The sequence below is a fragment of the Musca vetustissima genome, unplaced genomic scaffold, assembly GCF_032173495.1.
Source record: "Musca vetustissima isolate MV318-11 ecotype Yass unplaced genomic scaffold, APGP_CSIRO_Mvet_v1 utg21637, whole genome shotgun sequence".
Classification (NCBI taxonomy): Eukaryota; Metazoa; Arthropoda; class Insecta; order Diptera; family Muscidae; genus Musca; species Musca vetustissima.
The window spans coordinates 172,912-184,933 of record NW_026885325.1 but is presented as its reverse complement, the minus strand read 5'-3'; the positions used below and the strand labels follow the sequence as shown (position 1 = coordinate 184,933).

The 12,022-nt window shown below is 30.8% G+C and overlaps 3 protein-coding genes across 4 annotated transcripts in view; 2 read left to right on the top strand and 1 right to left on the bottom strand.

Annotated features, from left to right (window-relative positions):
• The window catches only part of LOC133332525 (farnesol dehydrogenase-like), a 428,435-nt gene extending 424,576 nt beyond the window's left edge, over nucleotides 1-3,859 (top strand). Inside the window, exon 3 of the mRNA XM_061540929.1 lies at nucleotides 3,844-3,859. The gene's annotated coding sequence lies outside the window, so the exon portion shown is untranslated. The remainder of the gene's footprint in view (nucleotides 1-3,843) is intronic.
• Nucleotides 1-12,022, top strand: part of LOC133332524 (26S proteasome regulatory subunit 8) — a 272,100-nt gene that overhangs the window by 181,211 nt on the left and 78,867 nt on the right. The window lies entirely within an intron of this gene.
• Nucleotides 1-12,022, bottom strand: part of LOC133332523 (high mobility group protein DSP1) — a 55,983-nt gene that overhangs the window by 16,752 nt on the left and 27,209 nt on the right. The gene's annotated exons all lie outside the window — the stretch shown is intronic.

Genomic DNA, 12,022 nt, shown 5'->3' with positions numbered 1-12,022 from the left:
AATCTAAAAAATAATTTTCGATAATAATCGAAAAAATAATTTTCGATAATAATCGAAAAAAATATTTTTCGATAATAATCGAAAATATAAATTTTCGATAATAATCGAAAATATAAATTTTCGATAATAATCGAAAATATAAATTTTCGATAATAATCGAAAATATAAATTTTCGATAATAATCGAAAATATAAATTTTCGATAATAATCGAAAATATAAATTTTCGATAGTAATCGAAAATATAAATTTTCAATAATAATTGAAAATATAAATTTTCGATAATAATCGAAAATATAAATTTTCGATAATAATCGAAAATATAAATTTTCGATAATAATCGAAAATATAAATTTTCGATAATAATCGAAAATATAAATTTTCGATTAATATCGAATTAAAAAAAATAAATTTTCCATAATAATCGAAAATATAAATTTTCGATAATAATCAAAAAAATATGTGCGATAATAATCCAAAATATAAATTTTCGATAATAATCAAAAAAAAAAAACTTTTCGATAATAAACAAAAATATACATTTTCGATACTAATCGAAAATATAAATTTTCGATACTATTCGAGATATAAATTTTCGATACTAATCAAAAATATAAATATTCGATACTAAACGAAAAAATAAATTTTCGTTACCAATCGAAAATATAAATTTTCGATAATAATCGAAAAAAAGTTTGTCGATAATAATCGAAAAGAATAATTTTTCGATAATAATTGAAAAAAAATTTCGATAACAATCGAAAAAAAAATTCGGCAGTAATCGAAAAAAAAAATCGATAACAATTGAAAAGATGTCGATTATCGAAATACATTTTTTGTTAACAATAACCTCAAAAAATATCCTCAAATTAATTTTGGCCCCTCAAATTAGGTTATTTATTCATTTTGACCCCCCTCAAATTAGACTATTTATTCATGTTGTATGTAACCGGCTCCCCCCTTAATAAAAATTCTTGGTTTACTAATTTCGATTGAAAATTTATAGGCATATTAAAAATAAATATGAATTTTTAATTAAAAAAAAAAATCTTTAAAAAAATTCCACACAAAGAATCACAAAATTCCAAAACATTTAATAAAAGTAATAAAATAAATATTTAAAAAGAATTTTGAAATTTAATTTTAAATTCTCATATTTTATAAGAGATAGTCTCTCTGCGCGAGTGTGTGTGAGTGTTGTACATAATTTTTAATTTTATTAAATATTTTGTTTTTTTTTTCGAAATAAAAAACGTAGAATTTATAATTCGGTTTTTGGTCAACGAACTTTTTGAATATGAAATATTCGAAGCCAGGTATTTCAAGCCATGCCAGCCAGCCAAACTACTAACCAACCAACCAAGCGAGCAAGCCAGCAAGCAGAGTAGCCTACAAAACCTGGCAGGAAGACATCAAGCAAGTTAGGTTTTTTTTTCTTCGTGTTGTTGCTTCAACATCTACCGCGCGCTGTCTGTCGGGCCCAACAACACCACCACCACTAACCACAAAACGCCACCAGAATGGTTGAATGGATGGATGGCATTAAGAGCAGGAAATGTATAGCAGCAAAGGGAGGATAGGGAAGGGGCGAGATTGGATGGATATTAAACCAAGACAAATGTTTTTTGTTGTTGGATTTTGGTTTCTTTAATGGATGGACGACAAACCATCATCGACCGAACGACCATCGGGACAGACGAACGGATATTATTATACATGCAGTACGTACACCACACCACCGCATCAGAAGAATTGAAGAAAATCCACATTTCTCTGATTTAATATTTGGTAGGTTCTGGCCAAACTACAATACTGGCCGAAAAATATCAAACACGTTAATATATATTGTTTGCCTTTTTTTCGAATCAAGAAACCCAAGAAACAAAAAAAAACAATTTGGAATTAAAATGTTGGCATTTCTGGTTGAGTGAGTTTCCCAAAAAAAAAAAAAAAAAAAAAAGATTGAGGTTTCTCAAGAATACCCAATTAAGGGTAAATAAATTGAAGGCCAAAATGGTAGGAGATAAACGAAAATGATTTGAAATGAATTTTGGAGGAAAAATTATTTAAAAAACCGGAAATTCTTTTTTTTCTGAAAAGCAATATTTCGAAAATAAAACGTAAAATCCATAAATTTATTAGCATAAATAGCATTAAAAACGAATAAATAAATCATTAATTATTCGAAATTTATATCAGCAGGAATTTATTTAAAAAGTAACCGATTAACCGGTTGATACAAGCTATATAAATGTATTGTAAAAGCGTTAAAACTCATTAGAATTTAAAAAAATTTGAAAACCCCGAATTTTAATACCAAAAACCGGTTCACAAATTATGTAACCGGTTCTAAAAAATTAAGAAATGTTGCATACATTTATTTGAGATTTAATATATAGAACAAAATGTCACTTAATATCAAAGATTTTAAAAAGTAACCGGGTAACCGGTTAATAATACTATATAAATGATCCTTAAAAACTCGATATATCGTATTAGAAACGATTATTTGTAGCAAAAGCTAATTAATAAATTTTATCACTTAGAAAGTGATCTATAAAACAAAACCATGTCAAATGTATCAAAAGTATACACGATTTTAAAAAGTAATCGGTTAACCGGTTGATATAAGTCATATAAATGACATTGAAAGCGCAAAAAGCTCATTAGAAAAAAATTAATGATTAAAATTAAAAAAAAAAAATACGCATTCTTTTAAAAAGTAACCAAGTAACCGGTTCGAAAAATCATCAAAATCTCAAGAAAAAAAACGCTAAATCGCATTAGAAGCGAATATGCAAGCAGTTAATATATCAAATTTTATCTTTATACATATACTTTTAAAAAGCAGCCAAGTAACCGGTTCGAAAAATCACCAAAATCTAAAACAAATACGCTAAATCGCCTTAGAAACAAATATGCAAAAAGTTAATAAATCAAAATTTATCTTAATACGCATACTTTAAAAAAGTAACCAAGTAACCGGTTCGAAAAAAAACACTATAACCTGCATTAAAACCATGAAAACTCGTTAAAAACGATTATTGATTGCAAAAGTAAAGAATAATATTAATAGACATTGAAACCGGAAAACCGATTAATGAACATAGAAACCGGTTCTCAAAAATACAAAATCACGTCTTCATTTCTATATGAAGTGATTTCTAGCGGGTTTTTTAAAGGTAAAACTCTTTTTAGTAATGAATATTGACGGAATTGTTTCTTTAAAAAAACAGGTTTACGAAATTCAAAAAACCGGTTCATAAAAAATCCAATGGATTTTTTTTAACAATAGTAATAACATTAAACCCTATATGTAACCGTGAAACGGTTCATAAAAACCCGAAAACCGGTTCAATTTTTTATATAAAATATCAAAAAATGTTGACAAGAAACATTTTAAGCGTTTTTTTTTTAAGTTAAAACTTTTTAGAAATGATTATTGACTGAATTGTTTTTTTTTTGTAAATAACCGGTTCGCTAATTTCAAAAAACCGGTTCGTAAAAAATCCAAAAACCACGGTTGATTTTTTTTAAACAATAGTAATAACATTAAAACATATATGTAACCGTAAACCGGTTCACAAAAACCGAAAACCGGTTCACAAAAAACCGAAAATCTTTTTTTTTGTAAAATAGCAAGAAATTTTGTCTATTTAACCGGTTGACAAGAAACTTGTTTAACGATTTTTTAAAGGTAAAACTTTTCAGTAATTATTAACTGAATTGGTTTCTTTTAAATAACCGGTTCAGGGAATTCAAAATACCGGATCATAAAAATCCAAAAACCACGTTTTTTTTAACCATAGTAATAACATTAAACTATATATGTAACCGTGAACCAGTTCACAAAAACCCGAAAACCGGTTCACAAAAAACCGAAAACAGGTTCCATTTTTTTTTTTTTTTTTTTTTTTTTTTTTTTTTTTTTTTTTTGTAAAATAGCAAGAGAAGTTTCCTATTTAAATTTGCAAATAATTCTTTAACAATCCATTATTATTTCAATCTTATTTTCATGCAACTCTGTTGTAATATTACAAATTCCGACAACAAAAAAAAAAAAAAAAAAAAAAATAGAGAAAACACAGAAAACTCGGTGAAATTAGGTCAATTTTCATCATCATCTGAACATTCCCTAGTCAAGTCATTTGTTGTCCGTCTCTCTCTTTGCCGGTACTTTTTTTAGTTTGTTGCCTGTTTTTATACTACCAAATGAAGTGAAAGTTATAAATTACTTACGACAACGAGAAAACAACAACAAAAATGAGATTAAAATAAAATGCCTGGTATTTTTTTACTCAAAACCATTATCATAATTCGTTTTAGTGGCGGCAAAAACAAGTTCTTGGTATTTGGATGTTTTTTTTTTTTTTCTAAAAATGTCTTGTAGTTTTTTTGATACATTTGAAATGGAGAATGAACGTGTCTCTGCTTGCTAATTTACATTTAATTCAAAAAAATAATAATAAAATAAATTCTTTATTTATCGTCGTATTTTGCTTTGAGGGATTTTCTGTTGTTGTTGTTGTTGAATTAGGCAAAGTGCAAAAAAAAATAAGAACGTTTATCGCCGTAAACACAGAGGAATTTAAAAATGTAGGCAAACATGTATGCAAAACAGCCGTTCGTTCGTTCATTCATAGATATTGTGACAAGTCAATGACCTGTCATTTAAATTAATTTAACAAAAAATAAGTGGAAATATGTTAAATAAAAGGCCAAATACGTTTTGGGACATCCCAAACGCCTTTAATGTGCATAATTACATTTATTTTACAGTACAATTAGTTTTTTCTTTAAATCAATCACATAGAACCCTACACTCTATAACAGGGCTGTAAATTGATCTATAAATCCCTATTCTCTCATCACATCACAAAGAGCACGCGCAGTAACGAATAAACCGAAAAAAAAGAGCACGCGCGCATCATATGGTGTAATTACGGAAATAAAAAAGAAGCATAAATTAATAAACCTTATACGAATTACCATCAATTTCCTCTCCCCCTATTGACATTTATCACAATTCGCAAACATGTCAAAACATTCGCAATGTTTTGCACCTAAAAACTCAATTAGCAGCAAAATGCCATTAAGGTAACAGAAATATATTTTGGCGCCAAAATTACTCTCACATGATGATGAGTGTTAGAGTTAGAGAAGAAGAAAAAAAAACAAGTTAACGTTAAACGTCAAAGTACATATACGAGAGTGTGCACACACACACATAAATTCAATGCGGATATTCAAATGCTTGGCTGTGACACCACAATGTGAGTAATTCTATAATTGCGATAACATATAAAATTCGCCCCACACCCCCAACCAACCAGCCATTTGGCACATGGGTAGGGTGTTCATTGTTGTATGGTGAAATATATATTTTTTTTGTCATATGTAGACAACAATAATAACAACAACAAGTTGTTGATCAAATTCCATAGAATTTCTATAAAAATGTACATATGTAAATATTTACATATATAGCACGCGATAGAGGCATTTGAGCAAAGTTATGCATTGGGATTATTATGTTTGTGTGAGTGTGTGTGTCCGCATTGTAAGATATTTATAACAGGTGGGTGGGTGTGTGTGTTTTGTGTGACTGACTAGCAGCAGGGTGAAAGTTTGATAATATGTAATAAAAATGAGTTTTATTAAATTGTTCGAAAATAATTCCAACACGTGCATGCATGCCGGTTAAAGAATGCCTCTGATATAAGGGTACAAAAATTAGGAATTTTTTAATAATTTTTTTGAGGTGGATTTTTTGGCGTGTATTTTTCGAATATTTTCTTGGGGTTCATATAAGAGGCGTAGATGATTTAAAAAAAATTCCTAGCCATTTATAGAGGCAGGGATTTTTTTTAATTTGAGATTTTAAATATTTTTTCAGTTTCATATTTTTTAAAATAATTTTTTGAAGGCCATAAAAGAGGTGGGCAGATTTTTTCAATAATTTTTTTGAGATCCATATAAGAGGCTTGGAGACTTCAAACAATTTTTTTTATGACCGTATAAGAGGCGTGTGCATTTTTTAATTTATTTGAGGGTCATATAAAAACATGAATTTTTTAAAATAAATTTTTGAGAGCCGTGATTTTTTTAAATAATTTTTGAGGGTCATAGAAGAGGCTTGTTTTAAAAAAATTTTTTTGAAAATTTAAAAAATTTTATTTTTGGCCGGAAAAAATTTTTTAAATCAATTTTAACATATAAAGGCAATTTTTTATTTTTTCCGTTAAAAAATAATCCTTAACATAATTTTTTGAGGGCTTGGTTATTTTTAAAATAATTGATTGACTCAATATCCTTAATGGGCTCCTCAATACGAATCTATTGGTATATGACACTGTTGGTATCCCATGTCTCTAACATGAAGATTTTTTTGTTCGCATTTTAAAAAATAACTGTTATTTTCGGTCCCTGAATAATTCATGGAATTTTTTAAATATTTTTTCCAGATGCGTGAATTTTTTGAAATAGTTTTTTTTTTCAGGTGCGTCGATTTTTTTTTATTAATATTGCCAAGTGTGTGGATTTTTTAAAATAATTGCTCCAGGTTTGTGAATTTGTTAAATATATTTTCCAGGATTTGAAATTTTTTAAATAATTTTCCAGAGCCATTTTTGAGGCGTAGCCTGGAATTTTTTTGAAATAATTTTTCTATGATGATGGATTTGTTAAAACGATGGATTGTCATTAGTCTCTTTTAGCAATTTCTCTCACACACTTCTACTTGTGATCAGCGCCTTCATTTGTTTTATGTATGTAAAATTGGCGCGAAATTATGCTTTGAATTTTCATTTTATTTAAAAAATTATTTTAATTATAAAATAATGTTGTGCAAACTCTTCCCTTGATAATTCACAGCCTATTGTTTAAATTTGGCGCCATTTTTGCCGCCTATGAACAGTAATTACACCTGTGATAGAAGAAGAATAACAACAAATGGCATGTACTCACTCACTCAATGAGAAGAAGTAGCAGCACAGGAGATCAATGTTATGATGAGAAAGAGTGAGAGCGTGGTGGGGTGGGGTCAGATAAAAACACGTGTTATTGTCATAGATTATTTGAACGGTAAATGTGCATAATGTCATGAAGGGGCTAGTTACGTTACAATAAGCGTGGTTTTATATTTGCCGGGATCGGGATCGGTGTTGAGAGTCTCTCTCTCAGTGGTAAATTGTGAATTGTGTTGGAAAACATTACCACAGGTAGGAACAAAAAAAGTACGAAAAGGTACCTAAAATTCTACTTCAAATGATAATAAATCATAATTATCGAGAAATATTGGCCAATATTTATACCAGTTGTTTGCATAAATAATATATGTTATAATTTAAGCGTAAATGTATCCACGAATAATAAAAAATATAATTTTTGTTTTGGTACGTTTATGTCAATTCGTACCTTTTGTGAACAAAAAGTACGCTTGTTAAAAAATTAAAAATAGCGCAACTCTAATTACTCTCTCAAGAGAGAGAAACTCTCAACACCGATCCCGATCCCGACAAATATAAAACCACGCTAACTGAATGATTTGGTGGTTAGCTGTCATCCATCCACCCTCTCTCTCACATGAACAAATTCTAATAAGCAAAAAAAAAAAAAGAAAACTGTAACTACCGGTATTATTGAAGAGCGCAATCCACCAACCCCCCAAAACAATAACAATCACAACAAATCAAATATTCCCCACTATGTGTGCCGTAGTACTAAATGTGAATTGATATTATTTTATTGTTGCAATACAACCAACAACAACAACACCATGAATCTATGTATTTACACGAGTATGTATGTTGGGGTATATAAAGAATATGTAATTATTTTATTATGTGTTTTTACCCCACTTGTTGTTTTTTGCTGTTGATATTAAATTTTATATGCATAATACCCTACCTATCCTAACCTAACTCTGCTGCCTACAGCATATTTCACAAACATATATACACACATACATACACTATACAAAAATTATAAATAAAATACAAAAGTTTTTCTTTTCGCTGTTGTTATACTATTTTAGTAGTATTATTTGATTCAATGTCAATGTCATTTCCATTGGTAACCCAGTGATGTGGTGATAACAACAATAGCAGTAACAATCAAAGTAAACAAAAAACGAAAAAATAAAAGGAAAAATCAACAACAACAAAAATAAACATAATTTTACACTACTCGTCTACTCCTCACAGTAAAATCACATTAACAACAATAATAATAATATGCCGCCTGGCTTTTGCAATGTCGCCGCCGCCGACGCTGTCGCCTTCATATGTTTGGGTATGAATATTCGACAAATGCTGACGATGATGATGTTTGGTGGCAATAGTAGTAGCAGCAGCAAAGTAGTCTGTCGTTGCCTCTTTTTATGTTATTATATCTGTCTGTGTAGGTCGTTGCTATTGTTGTTGTGCTGTGCTTTTTGAGTGGTTTTTTGACATCATTTTTATGTACGTATTTCTTTTTATGTACACTTTGCTTTGTTAAAGGAGAAAAAGGAAAAGAATTTCCCAAGACAACAAAAACAAGCAAACAAAAAAAATCGTATCACCACCAACTCATTTGTTCGTTCAGTCGACACACATAAAAAGTAAAGAAAAGTATGACGTTTTATGTTTTGACGGCTTCTCAACACCACTGCCAGCCATAACCCTCATCAACAACAAAAAAGGAACAATGAACTAAAAACAAACACACAACATACACGCATATCTATATCATGCATAATATAATAGGTGCGACAGACAATTGATGTTTATTTTGCCGGTATAATCATGAATTTCCTTCTATGCCATCATCATAAATATTACTCTCTCTCTCTTCCTCCATATTACCCCCATATGTTTTGTTTTGCAATTGGAAATAACATTGACGACGTTGTGAGATAATTTGCATTTCACTCGGAGAACACACATTTTTGCCGGTCCTTGTCATTATCATTAACTCTCGCGTCATAAGGGAGAGGGAGATAAATATCAAAGGGAACGAACGTCCGTCATTATGCAGTTTGGCCACATCTATCCCCAATATGATAAACACAGGTGTAATCTCTCTCACTCTCTCGTGTTTGCAAAAGAGAAGACAAGTGAATATGGATGAAGGGCTTACTTAACTGCAATGACATTTGAGATCTGGCATGCAAATGTGTGATTGATGATTTTTCTCTTTAAACAAGAAGCTTGCTGAAGCAAGCAGGTCCCAAGTAGGCAATCAATGACATTAAAGCATAATTTTAATTAAATTTGTGCAATTGCAAGGATGAAAAATTTATAGACGGAGGAATTTTTGTAAAATAGATATAATTGAATTAAAAATTTAACAAGAAATGCATAACAATGAAATTCTATGCAATGAAACGTTGAATAAAACCAAAGAATGTTGTAAATGATGTTATACAATGGATTGAAAAGTAAAGGACCAAGGAACTAAATATGCCGTTTTTTAAGATATCTCCCCAGATGAAAAGCAGCAAATAGAGGGCAATTATGAGTAAGTTATCGTGGTAATAGTAAAACATAGTTACTCAATGCAATTTTCTTCTTTTCAGATATCCACAATTAGAAATCAATAACATATTTCTACGTGAAACTTTCTAAAGGTTGTATATCTGAACACAGACAGATCCTTATTAATTTATAAGAGGTCACATGGTCACCTTAGGTGAGAAGTCTGGGCCTTAGCAAGTATGGGGCAGAGGAGTTGCATTTCAATCGACCATATCAAGTTGGGGGCATGTCTTTTCATGTCAATTATAAGTGAGTTATTGGCGTATGTCTGGCCTTCCCAGATGAAAACGTCTCGAATTTAGAAAGTTGAAGGAAAATCCATATCGATTCAACAGAGATGTCCTATTCTCCAACTTAGCAATGAGAGGGCTAGGGAAGCAAGTCTTTTTATATCAATCATGGGTGAGTTCTTTGTTCTCTGCAGTTTAATAAGAATTCAACCCAGGTGAAAATTATCAAAAACGTAAAAAGTTTCGAAGAACATAGCACGTAGATGGTAAATCTTTTCATATCAATTATGGTAAGTTATTGTGCTACTACCAAATATGCGGCGTTACTTTTTGATAATATTGCCTTTATTTTATTTTAGATGCTATCCTTAAATTTGGACATATATTGAAGATGGGAAGTTTTACTACCCAACGGAAAACCAAAATATCTAATCAGAGCCAAATGATATAAAGACGTGTCTGAAAATCTCAAAATACCGAATATTGAGGAGTACAAGCATATGAGGTCTATACCAAAACGTGAACCGATATTGATAATTGTTGATGGCAAGGGTGGCAAACCCAAAGGGAACTCAAAATATGGAATTAAAGCCTCCTCGGATGAAAATAGGACTCAAAATACCCAATAATGGGTGTACCGATTGATAATTTTTGGTGCAGCCAATTCGAATAAAAAACGAGTCTCAAAACCTCAAAATACCAAATATTGGGTGTATGGGGGTTATACCAAAACGTGGACCGATATTGATAAGATTTGCTACCCAATGAGAATCCAAAATATTAAATTACAGCCAATTCGAATGAAAAACGAGTCTCAAAACCTCAAAATACCGCATATTAGGGGCCCCAGGCGTACGAAGACCGATTGACAGATGTTAAGAATTTTTGGTAGGAAAATTCGGCATCCAATGAGTACCCAAAAATATAGTTAAAGCTTACTTGGATGTAAAACGGCCCAAAATATCGAATAATGGGGATACTATAATATGGGCGGGCCATCCTAAAACATGGACCAATATTGATCATTTTTGCTATCCAGATTTTCTACCCAATGAGAACTTAAAATACCAAATAATAGACAATTCGGTTGAAAAACATGTCTGAAAACCTCAAATTTTCGAATAACTTAGGGTACCTTTGTCACCCACCCTGAATTTTGCACCAATACTGGTAGGCTTATTTGCCACCCAATGAGATTCCAAAATACCAAATTACAGTCAATTCGCTGGAAAATCCTCACCAAAATTCCGAATAATAGGGGTACCTTTGTATGGGGGCCAACCTGAATTTTGGACCTATATTGATAATTTTAGGTAGGAAGATTTGCCAGCCCATGAGAATACAAAATATCAAATGATAGTCAATTTTGCTTAAAAACATCTCCGAAAACCTCAAAATTCCAAATAACTCAGAGTTCCTTTGTATGGGAGTTAACCTGAAACTTGAACCAATGTTGATCATTTTTGGTAGGAAGATTTGACAGCCAATGAGCAACTTTTTTATTGTGTTTATGGAGGCTATCCTGGACCGATTATATAGACCATAAAAGAACTACATCTGTATGAAAACAAACAATATGAGTAAAAAATTGAACGATTTAATTTAATAAGGTTTTTATTTTACAGAGGGAAGGCAGCCAGCCAGCCCATAAACAACCAAATTGTTGATCAATAGAACACACCATATCAAGCAAATTAATTCCTTCCAAAAAAAAAAAAAAAAAACACTACTTGTTACGAATGTGTCCCCACATCCCAACATAAATCAATCATCAATCAGTGTTTCAAGAAACATGTTTGAAATTATAATTTACCAGGCAGCAGAATTGTTGCTTCAATGTGGGGAGGTGGTAGTTAGCTGGTGGTGACAGCATTAAAAAAGCAAATACCACACATGTCATCACAACAAATAAAACCACAAACAACGACCACCACAAATAAAAAAGTACCAAGCAAATTCATATGGAAACACAGCACATGGCTCAGTGGTAATGATAAAGCGCCAAACGTGAACAACAACAACAAGAAAAAATTGAACCACATGCTTTTTATTCTAGCTTTTTCCTTATCAGCACTGTTCGTGGTGCCACGTTCTTTGCACATTCAAATTGGCTAGTAGGTATAAAGAAAAAAAAACGGTGTGGTACACTTCTTGATGACAATTGTCCATCAACGAAGTGGCTTAATTATTATTTATTTTAAATTTCAACAGGAGATTTAATGGGAAAAGGTGGACCAAAGGAAGACCCAAAAGAAGTTTATAACCTACTTAGAGGA